Below are 14,816 nucleotides of genomic sequence, written 5' to 3'. Positions count from 1 at the left end.
GTAAAAGTAGACAGTCACCTGGCTTCTCTGTACTGGTTTAATCTGGCAGTCCCTCACTAGAGGCAACAATTTTTAAAAGCAGCCAAGACAAACCAGACACCAAGTAGAAGGAGTAGACAATGTGCAGGAAAAAAGTGGATAGCACAAATATTAATACAACTCCTTCAATCCTTTCCGAAATGAGAATTTCAGATTGAGAGAAGGTGGAGAGGGCAATTAGGCAACAGAGAAGTGAGTCTGACATCGTTGACGCATCTGTAACAAGCTGATCTCTTCTGTGAAGCAGAAGTTTTAAGGGGAAATCTACAGGATGCAATTCACTTTTTCAGGTAATCACAAGATCTTCTGCAGCAGAGATGTGGAGCGGAAAGTAGTTACCATCTTGAAGAGAAGCTGAATGAATTGAGGTACTGTGCAGCATCAGGGCCTGGAAACAAGCACCTCCAGTGAACAGCTGGAAGAAACTCAAGACAGGCTGCAGAAGGACAGATGAAATTGTTATATTATTGGCATGATGTCCTTCTGAATGAACAGATTTTTTAGGAGAGACATGGGTAGTGAGGTGACACAGGCCTAAGTTCAGGAGGTTGGTGTCTAGCCAACAGATAGTAAATAAGATAATCAAAAGATTAGATAATCAAAAGATTGCAGAAATGCACTGAAAGGAGTAGCTGTGTTCTGAAAAAGTCATCTGAGTCTTTTCCACAGAGCCACCACTAAGATCAGAAATCAGATAAAGCTATGATACAGCTGATAATGGCCATTTGCATTTAAAATATGCATAGGACACTCCAGCATGGTTGTATTTTTTTACTGACATCTTCAACTGCAACCAGTTATAGTCATACTGGTTGGAGAATAGTTGTTGAAACCAAGTCTTAACATGTTATTAGGGAGCTGGACAATGATGGGCAGACTTTGCTAGTGAGCAGTCTTGCACTGTTTCACAGGTAAATAGCATGTAAGCACATTGCAGAAGTAAGGCTGCTGTTCTTGTAGGTTAAGAGGGGAAAAAAACCCTCAAATGTTATCTTCAGTTTCTGATGTGCTTAGCTTAAAACAAATGATGAAGAAAGCAAAAACATCATGAGAAATGCTACGTAGCATGCAACGGTTTTCAGTGCTATAGCTGTAGCTACACACTATGAGCTGGAAACAAGTCATACTCTATAAGGTTTGCATTTCTTGGGTGAAGCAATCTGAGCATTATGGAGAGTTCTGTTTCTCATCCATGATGAACAGCAGAAGATGACCCTCCCTTTTAATTATGGGTCAACATAACTCTTACATATACACACATTTATGCAGTATTTCTTCTTAATACTGACCATTTCAAGCTTCAGCTAACATCAGATAAGAAAAAACAAACAAACAACAAAAAAAAAAGAACACACGTATTTATTTGGTTCCAGGATCTATGAGGAAGCTTTTAACCCCACCCTACACCCTGCCCTACTCCACTCCCCAACTCTACTCTCTGCTTATGTCTAAACATATTTACATGTCTGAAAGGAACTGGAAAGTATCTGTAATGTTTCCCAGAGGATCTGATAGCTCTTCTCACACAAAAGCTTATTTCCAAATCATTATGCCACAGTAACATTTCAGTAAGGGGCACCTCAGGAAAGGCTTCTGACAGTTTCAGTCTGCAGATTCAACAGTTTCGTCACCTCACCTGAAAGATAAACATTTGGACAGAGATAGTTTCAGTTAATATTGTCCTTTGCTTGAATAGGTGATAGATCTGCAGTCCATATAAGACAGATAATATCAATAAGATAGTCTTTTGCTAAATATACTTTTACCACCATTCAAAGTCCATGAAACTCAGGAACATCATGTGGATTTCTAATGCTCCTTCGCAGGCTTTAAATCCACCAAATCATGAGTGAATTATTGTGATTCATATGCCACTTTTATTTTTGGCAGGCAATGTTGATAGTACTGGAGAAAGATTATTTGAGTGAGATCTGTATCCACTTTCCTCAAATCAGGACTCTGAAAAAAAAACCTCAGAAAGGAGCTGTCAGCATAAATGCATACAAATATATATAAACACATATTCTGTATGGGTTTTGACGATACAATTCCAGACATGAGGGATAAGCAGGATGAGCAGGACTTTCTATAGTTCCTGTAGAAGGTTGGGCAAGCAAATGTCTGGGAATGGACACTGAGGAAGAGGAAATATCTACGTGTCAGTAATATGAAAGTTATATTGTACACCTGCTTTTTAGACATGCCATCTGTGCTCAGTCATACCATAATGTAGCTTTGATGACATGCCACAGTTAAAGGGCCGGCAGAATACTTCTTGCTTCATTGACATGAGTGACACAACTCTACAAAACTCACCGCTTAATGATATAAATCTTAACTCTCATGGTATATGGTTGTCCCACATGCTTTTCAGTGCTTAAACCCACACTAAGTATTTTGCCGCTGAAAGCACTGAAGGAGAATTACGGTGGAAACCAATGCATACCAGGTAAGCAATAGCACCTTATCTACACTAATGCTGAACTTCTCTTTATATTGTGCTGGCCTACAACAACACTGTAACATCCAGTGGATATTGTTTACAATAACCTAATAACAAGCAATTCTGTTCCCATTACTGCTCACAATCTCACAGCAAATGTTTCTTGTTTCCACAGTAAACTGACTGCAACTGAAAGGTACCACCGTGCCTTGTCAAAAGTCAAATAAATCTTGTATTTAGAAAAGGAAACGTGATATATATATAAATATATATATATATAAGCATGAAATTTGACCAGTATACCAAGTCAATGAAAAATAATGTTTATACTACATTCCTTTCTTTAAAAACATTTTCCACAGCGTGCTTCTGAATCTTTAAGAGGAAGCATGGTCTAAATTCAGAATTCAGTTCCAGTGCTGGACCTACTCTTAAATCCACGTGTGGCCTCGGGCAAATGTGTTAATTTTCCTGTTTCGGTTTCCCTGCCTTTAAAGTGGGGATAACACAATGAACCCAAACAGCTTAGTTGCAATTTATACGAATGAGTAACTTGATTATTAGATTTTTGAGACATGAAACATGATTGTTATTAGGATTCACTGACCAGCCAGACAGGGGTGTGATACAAATAAAGGAGATGGGTCTTGGACAACAGGAGCATTCTGGTTAGGCAGACAGAAAAGATCAGCAAGGAGGCAGTGGAGAGTTGTGCCTGTAAAAGTGAGAACATCCCCATTGCACTGACTTTCTATTTATTGCCCCGTGGTACCTAGAGACCATGAAAAGCCAAGTCTTCTCTGAGAAGCGAATAGGTCCAAAGCGCTACAGCAGACCAGCTGCAGGCAAATAAATTTTTACCAGTGGAAATGTCAGGATTGATTAAAGCTTGAGCATTTCTATTTAAAATGAGAGCAGTGCTTGATACATTTTAAAGGGAGAAAAAGTGAGAGGCCTGACAGCGTGGAGATAATGGGGAGGATTCATCTGTGGGCTTGCTGCAGTAAAGTGGTATTCAGTGCACCAGGGCCAAATTCACCTCTCCATACATAGTATAAATGGGAGTGCCTTTTAATAACTATGAGAAAATAGTCTCCCTGCTAGCAAAGTCACTATTAATTGTTATTATTAACCTTTGGGCTCATGTATCCTCCATAGATTAATGATTATTCAATAACTGTGCTACAAGGTTGCACTTTCTAACACCAATTTATAGAAGAGCATAGCTAAGAAAAGCACCGAGGTATCAACTTCACAGTCTATGTCTTGATGCAGAGTTGCCTACAGGAACTGTATCTGCCAGATCCCAGAGCAGGAAGAGGAAATGCGCCTCAAAGTCAAAATGAAAGAGAAAAGAAAAAGGAAAAAAAAAAAAAAAAAAAAAAAAAAGATGGAGCTGACATCCATGGTCCCCTCTCTTCTCAATAGGGAATAAGCAGCAGCCTCAGCTTCCGGGGAAAGCTGCATTCATTGCCAGCGTTCACTTTCCAGGAACTCCACATTCAAATTGTGTGCAGTGGCAAAGATGGGAAAGAAGGTCTTAAAAACAAAAGATAAAAGTCCCTCCCCACGGAGAAGTTCCACGGATAAAGACAATTCTCAAACAGCGCTGTTGAGGAGCACATGGTGCCAGGTGACACAGCAGCCGAGACCGGGGCGGGGGGGATGAGGGGGATGCGCGGTTCCCGACAACGCGCGGCGCGGCGGGACCTGACAGGGCGGTGACCCCAGAGGCTGCGTGCCCTTATGCCGTACGGTCCGGTCCCGGGAGGTCGTCACAGCGGCTCGGAGGTCGCTGCCCAGGAGGGACTGCGGGGGGCATCGTCGGAGGGAGGGCGTGGAAGTAAATAAAGGAGCGAGGGAAGGATGAAGGCAAAGGAGGAAAGCGGGGAAAGAGCCGGGAGTGCGGTGACAGAGAAAGGGGGGGGCTGAATGCGCGAGTGTGTGTGTGTCCCACCTGACTCCCCGTTCGGCGGGGGGGCACACGCACATACACACAAACACACACGCAGCCGCCGCGCTACAGCCGCCGCCGCTCGGTCCCCCCACCCCTTCTCATCGCTGCCCCCCGCCGCGGCGCGCAGTAGGGAGGCGTAAAGCGCGGAGCCCCGCGGCCACGCTGTCCCCGCCGCCCCCCCGCCCCCTCGGGGCAGCGCGCCCGTCCCCGCCCGGAGGGGCCGTGCGAGGCGGCGGCGGGGAAGGGGGGGGGGGTGCGCTGGCACACGCGCAGCCATCCACGCACACGCACGGGCAGGACTGCCCCGCGCCGGTACCTGGTGCTGCCCTGGTGCGTTCCGGCCGGGCTCCTCCTGCTGAGGCAGCGCGGGAGCAGGCGTGCGTGCGCGTCTGTGTGCGTGTGTCTGTGTGCGCGTCTGTGTGTGTGTGCGTGCCTGTGGCTGTGGCTGTGTGTGTGTGTGTGCGTGTGTGTGTGTGCGAGAGCGAGCGAGAGCGAGAGAGGCTCTCCCCCCTCCCCCTCCTCCTCCTCGCTCTCCTTCCTTTAAACGCCCACTCCTGATGGGTGAAAAGACAACTTGAACTTCAGTGCAATTAACTTCGCCGGCGCCTCGGAAGCCGGAGGTGTCGCCGGCCTCGCCCGCCGCGCTCCCATGAGTGAGTCGCTCCCGCTTCTTCGGCGTCGCTCCTCGGGGACGGGGGGACAGGGGCAGCCGCCGCGGGTCCTGACGAGGCAGGGGCCGTGCGGGGGGCGCGGAACGGGGAGGGGGGGGGGGGGGGGGGCTCCGTGCGGCGCAGCCTCCCGGCAGCGGGACGCACACCTGCCGCCGCGCCTCTCCCAGCCACCGGCCCCGTTCCGCGCCCCGGCCCGCCGCCTCCGCCACGGGAAGGGGGGAGCGGGGATGGGGCAGAGGGAAAAAAAGAAAAACCCGAAAAGTTTGGCAAAGTTCTTCCGCGTCTCCACGCGCCTTTCTGCCGCAGGGAGCAGAGACGGCAGCAGCCCCGACAGCTCGGGGTCCGGGGATGGGGTGGAGGCTTCTGCGGGGTGCAGAGGGTGCGCGGGCGGCTTCGGGGAGCCGAGCCCCGAGCAGAGCGGCGGAGGGACCCGCCGGAAAGCGTCCCCCCTCTCCCACCCGTGGCACGACCCGGTGCTGTTGCTGCCGAGGGGAACGGTGCCAGCAGTTTGTCGCTATGATCCGGGATTTTATTTTCATTTTTATTTTATTATTATTATTATTTTCCGTTTCCCGAGCCCGGCAGCCGAGAGTTGGCTCACATCGGCGCGCCTTGGTCGCCGTCTGCGCTCGCTGCTCGGGGAGCGCTCCCGACAGGCACCTGCCCGGCATGGAGTTTCCCTCTGCCGGGCTCCGGGCTTCTCATTGCTGGAGAAACTTCACTAAAATGCAAGTTTGCTGAAATACTTTGCACTAGCTCCTATACCGAAACGACTCGCAAATGATGAAAGCTCTCCGCTGGCTTTAGTCAGCCCAACTGAGCGCGGTGCTTCAGTGCTCAGAATTCAGACGCAGATGCTGAAGGCGTGTGGTCGGGCAGCGCCCTGCCCTGTCCCTCTGCTCCCCGCCACCTGGGCAGCAGCAGCCTTTTACTTCTACTTCCTATTATTTCAGTGCAGTGCATTCGTGTATTTGTCTGTTGTAGTCTGCTGGCAAACATTAGCATTCAAGCTTACATTTTTGACAAATGTGCAGACAGGAATAGCATGAATAGGCATCTTAAATATTAACAACCTAAGCATCTGTTGTAAAACAAGTTTAATATATTTACTCTGTTTTTCTCACATTGTTAGAAAAGGTTACAATAAGTGTAAAATTTCAGCTGTAGTTAGCACAAGGAGTGCTTGGATCTTTCACTATCTCCTCAAGCATTCAACACAATCACCAGATAGAAATGTGGCAAATCAGGCGCACCATTCAAAGCCAGCTTGAAACAGTAACCGTAGAGTGTAAAGATGTGAATATAGGGTGTTCTTCCTCATTTGTACCTGCAGCACAATCTGCAGAATTGTAGAGTGCTCTCGTATTCCTATATGCTCTGTAATGCATTTGTACATCCACTCATTTTCTAATTCGTTCTCTATTTGAGATTGTTATTGGCATTGCCTCACTTTCCAAGTCAAAGCAATGGTTTGTGTAGCAATAACACAGAGCAGGTAGCAAAATGAGCAAGCAGAAATGTAACATGTTCACGCACAGGCATGAATCTAAACAAACAGCACTCAGACATCATGAGGCAGTGGAAGAAAAATTAAGATCACGGGCTGGTGTGCTATGTGTGCCCACTCCTGAATACAAACAGCTAGTGGAAAAGCTACAACCTACTCCCAGGAATTCCTTCATCCCTGGAATAACATTGTTCGGAGTAGAACAAGAGCACAGAGTAGTGAAGTCTCCAAGCAGAGTGTAGAGTTATTTCAGGAATCAGTGCATTCCTTCCCTTTTTCCCACAAGTTCAAATATGTAATAAATAAGTCCTTTGTATGCAAAAGAGTTTACTGGAACAAAAACTATTTAAATGGAATGCTTTTTGTGTGTACACTTTGAAAAACTAGCTGTTTCCTTTTTATATTCTTTGTTCCTAATACTTTAAATAGGAAAGTGGCTGTCTCAGTTTCTCCTCTCCTGTTATTTCAGCAGCACACACCAACCCTAACCTGCTGCACGCTCCCAGAAAGCACTGTAAAGCAAAGCCAACCTGTAACTCACGAATGGGACGCGCTGCTCTGCCAGATAGAGGCTGTGCCACATGAGCCAAGAGCCGTGTGTGAGCAGAGCATCTCTCATTGCGCAGCGTAGGCCCCGCGGGGCAGCTGATGAGCATTTGCCCTCTGTGGCTGCACTTCACAGCTGAAAGCGGTCCTGCCACTGCCCAGTAGCATCGCAGCCTTCGTCCTTTGGGACCACTGGCAAGTCCATCCCAGCCCTCAGCCCGAAAACCTCACAACAGTGGGAAAGTCCTGAGCGAGCACTGACTCATCCTACGTATCAGGTTTGGGGGAGAGAGGGGTTCAGATGCGTGCGGCTGCTGTTTAGGAGATGTTGGGCTGAAGTCTAGTGTTCCTTGGGAGTGATGCCACATTTTATTGTCATCATTTTTTTTTTTTTTTAGTCATTTTTTAATCATTGTCAGATAAATTCAAAGTCCTTTGTAAGGTTTCAAGTGGTACTTTGGGGAAAAAAAAAAAAAATCAAGGAGATTATTTTATTAATAAAATAGATTATGTTATATAGAAAAAATATTAAGGATGTTTATTAAAAGTAGATTTCTGAATTAAAAATGGAAGGAATGTGACTTCTGAAATGTTCATCGCATTTCTAGGAACTACGCTATTTTAGCATAGGCACTACTGAAGCATTTTATTGCCTTCTCGTGCATAACTGCCATTGCTCTCTCTAGATATATTTAATATATATCCAATGAAGCCACAAACTTTCCTTCCACAACAGTTTAAACACATCTGGAACATTTTACTTTCTTATAATTTATGTTAATAGATGTGGAGTGTATATACAATCTTCTCAGAAATCATTGCTTTTTCCAAAGGGGAATTTTTTTACTTTCAGTTGGGGAATATATTTATAAGAACAAAATAACTCAAAGTATGGGCAATTCTATATATCATTTTATTTTCTGTTATATTAGCTTGATTATATAAAGCTTTCATTTAGAGCAATGGGATGATGAAATTACAGAGGAGTGATTGGCTTTTGTTTTTTCAAATGGTTCAAGTTGAGGGCTGCAAAAATGAATGTTTTTGGTTAAGTTCGTTGGGTATGTAATATTTTTCATAGAATTTTGACAAATTAATTTAATAGAAAAGCCACAAGCCTCTTAGCACGAAATGCTATATTTTCAGGTAAAATGGGAGTTCTGCTTTTGCCATTATAGGCATCAGGCTTCAGTAATCTGCTCCTCTTGTGGAATGAACACTTTCTACTTAAAGCTATCATGCACCTACTGTTTATTTACGCTGCATTAAACTGACAGCACAGCAATCAGAGGAAAAATATGACTTACTTTCCTGAAGTAAACACCGGTTTATAGGTTAGTGCATGTATTTATATTCCTGTCGCCACTAAATAATGGCTGTCTCCGTTTTAATATCTACCTGTGGTGCTATCCATGGCAGCTGGCTCTTCCTTGTCTGAAACGGAGGAAAAAGAAAAGGAGGGCAGGGGAAGAAAAGAAAGTTTTCTAATCATTCCTTGGGGACTGTAGAAAACTGATTCAGTGTTCCTTTCTGTGGCATTCAGAAGCCAGTTTTAAAGACACAGTATTCGGTTTTGCTGGGTGTATTTGAATTGCATCTCAAACAGTGAAAACAGAATTCCTTAACAGTATTTGTCTATCCAAGTCACTGAAATTGTATATTCAGGCAACGGCAGATTAAGGGCAGAAGCATTTTATTAATAACTGAAAGCACATATGTGTGTGTGATGAAAAATGTTCTGCAAATCTGTCACTATGCAATCAAGTGCATTTTTTAAACTTTGGTTGTCACAAAGTTGCTACTGATTCTAAAAAAAAAAAAAAAAAAAAAAAAAAAAAAAAAAAAAAAAAAAAAAAGGAAAAAGTAAATCAGTTTGATGGATAAAAAGTAACTTACAGTTCTTATTACTTACTACATTGAAATATTGCAATTTTATTAAGTCCATGTCAGTAAACTCCATTGGTACCGCTACTCTTCTTGATCTAGAGACCTAAGTATCTGGCTCTTTAGCTGAAGTTAACTGCAGAGAGAGTGACTCTCAGTTTACAGAAAGCATCCCTAAATTTTCCATCAGAGTGTTCCATTAATAGTCTCTATCCAAGATGTCCATTTTCTTTTTTTTTCCCAAAGAGTCTCCAAATTATTATATTTAACACTAAGTTAGCTTGTATGTCACTTCTCTTATGAGCAGTACTAGCATCACAAACTCAGTAGCAGCTGACCACAGTTTTTAGTTCATACCTCAAAAAGGATACGCTGTAGTGATCCCTGCTGAAATGTAGGTGTTTTCTAACTCTTGCCATCCTGTGGCATCTCAGCTTACCACAGTTATCACCAACACTTTGTTACTTAATTGATATCTACTTGCTGCTTCACAAATGTTGACTTTCTAGTGGCTCCTGTGCTGCATACTCTCAATAAGTATAAATTTAGAGATTCATTTCACAGGGAATTGCCAGTCTTGTTGCCCATGTGCTCTGATCTGGTTCTTGTGCTTTATACCAGCTGTAATCTGTGTAATATAGTAGGAGTAGCATAGCAGTAGTGGAGTACGGATGTAGAGCAGAGTTACATACCTCAGGCACTGTCTGAGTTGTAAATACACTCTTTTAAACTTGCTGGGCCTGACTTTCCTCTCAAGCATACTGGGGGATATTTGCAGAGGTCTGTAGACCTCTGTTTTGACAGTTCTGATATGGGCTCAAACGTTACGTGTTTGGATGGATTGAGGGACATACTAACAAATGATATAGCATCCATGTCAAGGTCCCCTTTCTATTATTTATTTAAAATGCCAAAATACCACAGTTTCTTCTGTAATAAATTTTCCAGTAAGACTATGGACAAGAGTTTATGCCAGGGTTGGCATAGGCCATGTGAAGGCCCCTCACAGGAGTGTGGGCCTGCAGCTGACATTGAGCTGTGGTAAAGCAGTGTTGAAAATGCTTTTCCTCAGCTGTAGGTTTGCAAGTGTTTAGCTCTAGCTCTCTCCTGCTTTTCTGTTATGAACTGCAGGCTAGATGAACAGATGAATCTGCTCATCTGAAGGTAGACCTCAGTCACCTGAACTGCACCTGGGAGCAAAGCTTCAGGATGGGCCCCATCTATCAGCCGTGTTGGCCTTGCATAACTCCCAGCCACTATCTGCTCTATCTCTTTCCCTTGGCACATTATGACATGATATGACCTGAGGAGATGAGGGAGGTGCTTTAAACCTAGAGTGCACCTCATCTTCCCAGGATCCTGCTCTGACAGGATTTATTTGGCCAGCAGCAATCATTTGTGTGTCGTTCCACTTGCCGTTCCATGTAAGAAGTGGTGGTGCATTGGGATTGTGTATACCCAGAGGACTGTCTCCTGACCTTTTGTGGTGCCCGGGGTCCTGGTTTCAGCTCTGACACTGGCAAGATATATGGTTTTAGGTAAAGCACAAACTGTAGCATGTTTAAAATCCTCAATGTCATGAGCCCATGGAGTGCCAAAGCACTCAACTTCATACAGAACAAGGGGAAGCTGCAGTACACGGTCTCTCTCAGAGACCTTAATATGTCTTTGGTTTATTTACCTATTCGTAAAATTAACAATACACATGTTTCATAAAGCACTAAAGGATTAATTAATTCTTTATATTTGTAAATCAGTCCCAGAATGGAAAACATGGTAAATGCACAAAGAATTGCTGCTCTGAACTCCAACCCGCATGCAAAGGTATTTCCTTTTCAGTAACTGCATTTAGAATATGTCTGTTTGTAACAGCCAAGTAATTAAAAACATTTGCAAAGAGCAGGATAAAAATTCTAAATATCATACATGGCCCGTATTCCCAATTTTAATGCATCAAATAAAAGGCAGAAAAGAAGGAGAGAAGGGAGAGTGAGAGAGTGTGTGCACACAAACTCGCGGGGAAACCGAAGGTAGATAAAAGAAGTGAAGAGAAATTTTAGAGTGAGTATTTAAGTGTTTATAATCAAAGATTAAATTAACATCTTTGTAGAGATCTGTATTAGAAAGACTTCAAATCATTAATGCTTTTCATCATAGGTGGGCTTCCTTGATAAACGTAAAGTTTCAAGAACAATTAGAGGCATCTTAAAACTTTAAAAATGACAGTTCTAGCTCCTAAGGATTCAATGTAATATAATAATACTGTATGCTTTTTAGTCTTCTTTCTGCACTAGACATTTAATTACAGTCTTTGTGAGACATGTTATCTGTACAGTAACCAGTGCATAAAAAGAATGATATATACTTCTACATACAAGCTCTTGCTTGCCAGCTTTCTTTTTAAGATTACAGATTAAGATCTCCAACCCAGAATGTTCATGTCTTCAATCAAAACAATTTTAGACAACTTTCAAGAGGAATGGGACATGCACTGTAATAGTATTTTTTCTCTAGTTAGCTTTATTTTTACAGTAATACTTGAACTGTTGTTTAGCAAGGGTTTCTTTTCTGTGCAAGAGCCCAAAGTCAGCATTTCTTTGCTTGTTCAAAGGATGGACTATAGAACAACAAATGAAAAAGCATGTTTAACTTGCTTATTGAGATGTAAGATTAAAAAAATGTAAGAGTAGTTTGGTAGGTTTTTCACATATACAGTTTAGAGATTGGAGGAAGTTTTGAGTTTGCTTTTCCCGTATCAGGTGTTGAATATCATCTGAAATACATTGCAGGTAAGGTAAATTTAAGAGGTTTCTTACTTTGTCCACACATGGCTGTGGAATAGTGAATGTGTTTGTGAGGAAGATCGAGTACAAGAGAGTTTGCTATGTGATATATTTGCAGATTCTGGTAATTGTACAGCATGTGGAAGATGTTCCTCCACACATAGAGCTACCCTCAGTTCCCATGTTCTGCAATGAAGTCTCTTGCAGGACAGGGTAGAATGGGATCTGCATCCAACCATTTCAGAGCAGAGCTTCCCCTAATTTCAGTACTTGTAAGAAAATCTCATCATAAAATCAATAAGCTAAAATCAGTCTCTGTCCCATTGACTGCATAGTATTGACTTTCTTTTTCTTCTTCACGACTTGCTGAATGCCATAATCCTTTTGGCCATTTCATTATCTTTTTAGGATAAAGGATAGAATCATTTTATAATATCATTTTTTGTATTTGAAACTTGTGATTCCACTACTTTATTTGAATTGCACGTCCTGTGAGAACCTGACTTCTACATTACCAATTAAAATAACTATTAGGATACTCACAGGTGCAGTTATTATTTTCTAAGGATTCCAGAAGAATTTCCTAGATACTATGCAGGAAAACCAAACTAATGGAAGTTTTCTATTTGTGTGGCATGAAGAAAAATATGCCTTAAGATGTGTTGTGCTGTTTGATAAATTGCATTTCCAAGCAGTATTTCATATGGGTTCTGTCTCTTTAAAAATGCAGTCTCCTCTATTTGCCCTATTAATTGTTGATATGTTGCCATCCACGAGACAAAAATTAGAGCTGTAATTAAATAATCATGTGATGCTCCTTAGTGCCAGTGAGAGCAAACTCATTTTTCCAGGCCCTGATGGTCACTGATTATTGTATTACTACTGGCTTGCTTTATTTTTTTTTAATGGCTCTGTATTGCTGGGTTACCTAACCACTGCCCTTCTTTGCAAAATTAAAGGAACTGAAGAACATTAAGACACTCAATTGGCCAGTAGTCTACAGGGACAAAAACTAGTCTTACCTCCTCTGCTTTTTGGTCACTCCATTGGTTCTACTGGGAGCGCTACATCAGTGGTGTGGTTGTGTGCCATTTAATTTACACTGGTGTTTTGGCTGGGATGGATGCATATAGGGAATGCCAGGAGAATTACAAAAGGAGCAGGGTATTAAAATTCAGAAATGATTAAAATTGAAATAAAAGGATGCTGCTTCTTTGCCAGTACTCTGGCAGTCATAATGACACATAGAGATTAGTTTCCACCTTCATCTTTTCCTTCTTTCTCATTTCCTCTTGTTTATTGTTGACACATTTTCCTTATGTCTCTGCTTCTCAGTGTTTTTTTTTCACTGTTACATATTCCTACTTTTTCTCTTTCCTTCAGCATGGAGAAGCTTACTTAACCTTATTATAACAATAACAGAATAGGTTATTAATATTTAATATGCACATGATTAAAATTTCTCTCTTAAACATAGGTCAGCTCTATTATTAACTGACATGTTATTTTTCATTAAAAAAATTTTTATTCTGCCCTTACGGTTTCTCAAACACCCTTTACTTTGGTGGTGATTTAACACATAATGTTTAGAAAACTGTGTTAGGCTAGTGAAAAAAAAGAACTTACCAGTCATGGATAATCAATTATGCATGAATTCAGATATAACAGATGGAAACTGGTGAGTTAAAGTTTCTCTTTAGCTTCATGATTTTTTTGTTTTGTTTTTGTGACACCTGTCTCTTATGTATAGATAAACATCTAACATAGCATACTGCTTTTCATGCATCTTTGTGTTTTTTGTTTCTGGGTTTTGCATTTCTTTTTTATTGTTGTTGCTTCTTTTTGTTTCTGCCAATGTGGCATAAACTCATTTTCCCTTCTTTCTAACTTAATATTTTTAATTTGTTTGTCTGCTAGCATTTCTATACCACCTTTCTTTTGTAGAGGTGAATTATCTTGTGATGAAGTTAGTGTTTAAACTTCTCATAGTCTACACAGTGTCATTTAACCCTAAAATTGTGTCAGGAAGATATGTTAAATTGCATGAGTTCACTTTTGCCTTCAGCTGCCCATGGCCTATAGTGTTACGACATGAAAGCAACAGGGTAGACTATGGCTGTGCATATGTATTCATATATGCATATGCACACATTCTTGTGATTGTGATACTTATATAGGCGTTCCCTTCGAAGGCATTAATTAAATTTCTTTCAATCCTTTGACAATGAAACAGATTGCTTTACTGCTTTTTATTAAAAACTTCAATACAGACTGGGCATGCCATTTGTTTTGGTCATGGAGAGATTTTCACAGAACTAAATCATGCAAAAGACAATAACCCTGTGCTATATCCCCACAGCAACAACCAACTGATATTAAGTTAAATATTTATTTTCTCTCTCTCTCTCTCTCTTTTTTTTTTTTTCCTTTTAACAAAAAATACTGAAAAGAGCTCAATACACATGCACAGATGTGAGATGGTAGTTTATTTATGTAGTTGACTCTTGTTGCCATTATGGGGAATTCTTTTATTTAAGGGTGTTCTGTGTTTCAGAAATGCTTGGGTAAGTCAATTTGAACTTTACTTTTCTGTGACTGTAAACATTTGGAGCACTCCTATGGTACAGAGATGTTTTATACCTTTATAACAGTGAAAGAAATCTCAGTTGAGAGAATGCATCCTGTATTTTTCATGAGCAGAATATAGAAAAACTGCTCATGAGCATGTTACCTACATTTTTGGAGGAAAAGTGATAGTATGGGAATGAGATTGTAATATAACCTGCCAGAAACAAATTATATAGAGAAGAGATCCCTAGAAAACGAACATGGACACCGTGAAAATAATTGACTTCATTGAAGCTGGAGCTCTGCTAAGAACCTTCATGTCCATGCCTCAGTTTATCCACTCATTTGTTACTTGGATATTATTACATCAATATAAAATGCAAACATTTTTCATTTAGAGATCATTTTTTTTTTTTTT

The 14,816-nt window shown here is 41.7% G+C and overlaps 1 protein-coding gene across 4 annotated transcripts in view; it reads left to right on the top strand.

Moving 5' to 3' along the window:
- Positions 1-1,661: 1,661 nt before the first annotated feature.
- Positions 1,662-14,816, top strand: part of SATB1 (SATB homeobox 1) — a 94,647-nt gene continuing 81,492 nt past the window's right edge. For 3 of the 4 annotated variants that reach the window (XM_072328292.1, XM_072328289.1, XM_072328285.1), the window contains exon 1: positions 1,662-5,092. The gene's annotated coding sequence lies outside the window, so the exon portion shown is untranslated. Of the gene's footprint in view, positions 5,093-7,299; positions 7,442-14,816 lie in introns of all 4 variants that reach the window. The other variant, XM_072328291.1, reaches the window with a different exon arrangement.

Source organism: Excalfactoria chinensis, chromosome 2 (genome assembly GCF_039878825.1).
Source record: "Excalfactoria chinensis isolate bCotChi1 chromosome 2, bCotChi1.hap2, whole genome shotgun sequence".
NCBI classification, from domain to species: Eukaryota; Metazoa; Chordata; class Aves; order Galliformes; family Phasianidae; genus Excalfactoria; species Excalfactoria chinensis.
Note: the sequence above shows the minus strand (reverse complement) of the source record. Positions and strands in the feature narration are given on the sequence as shown.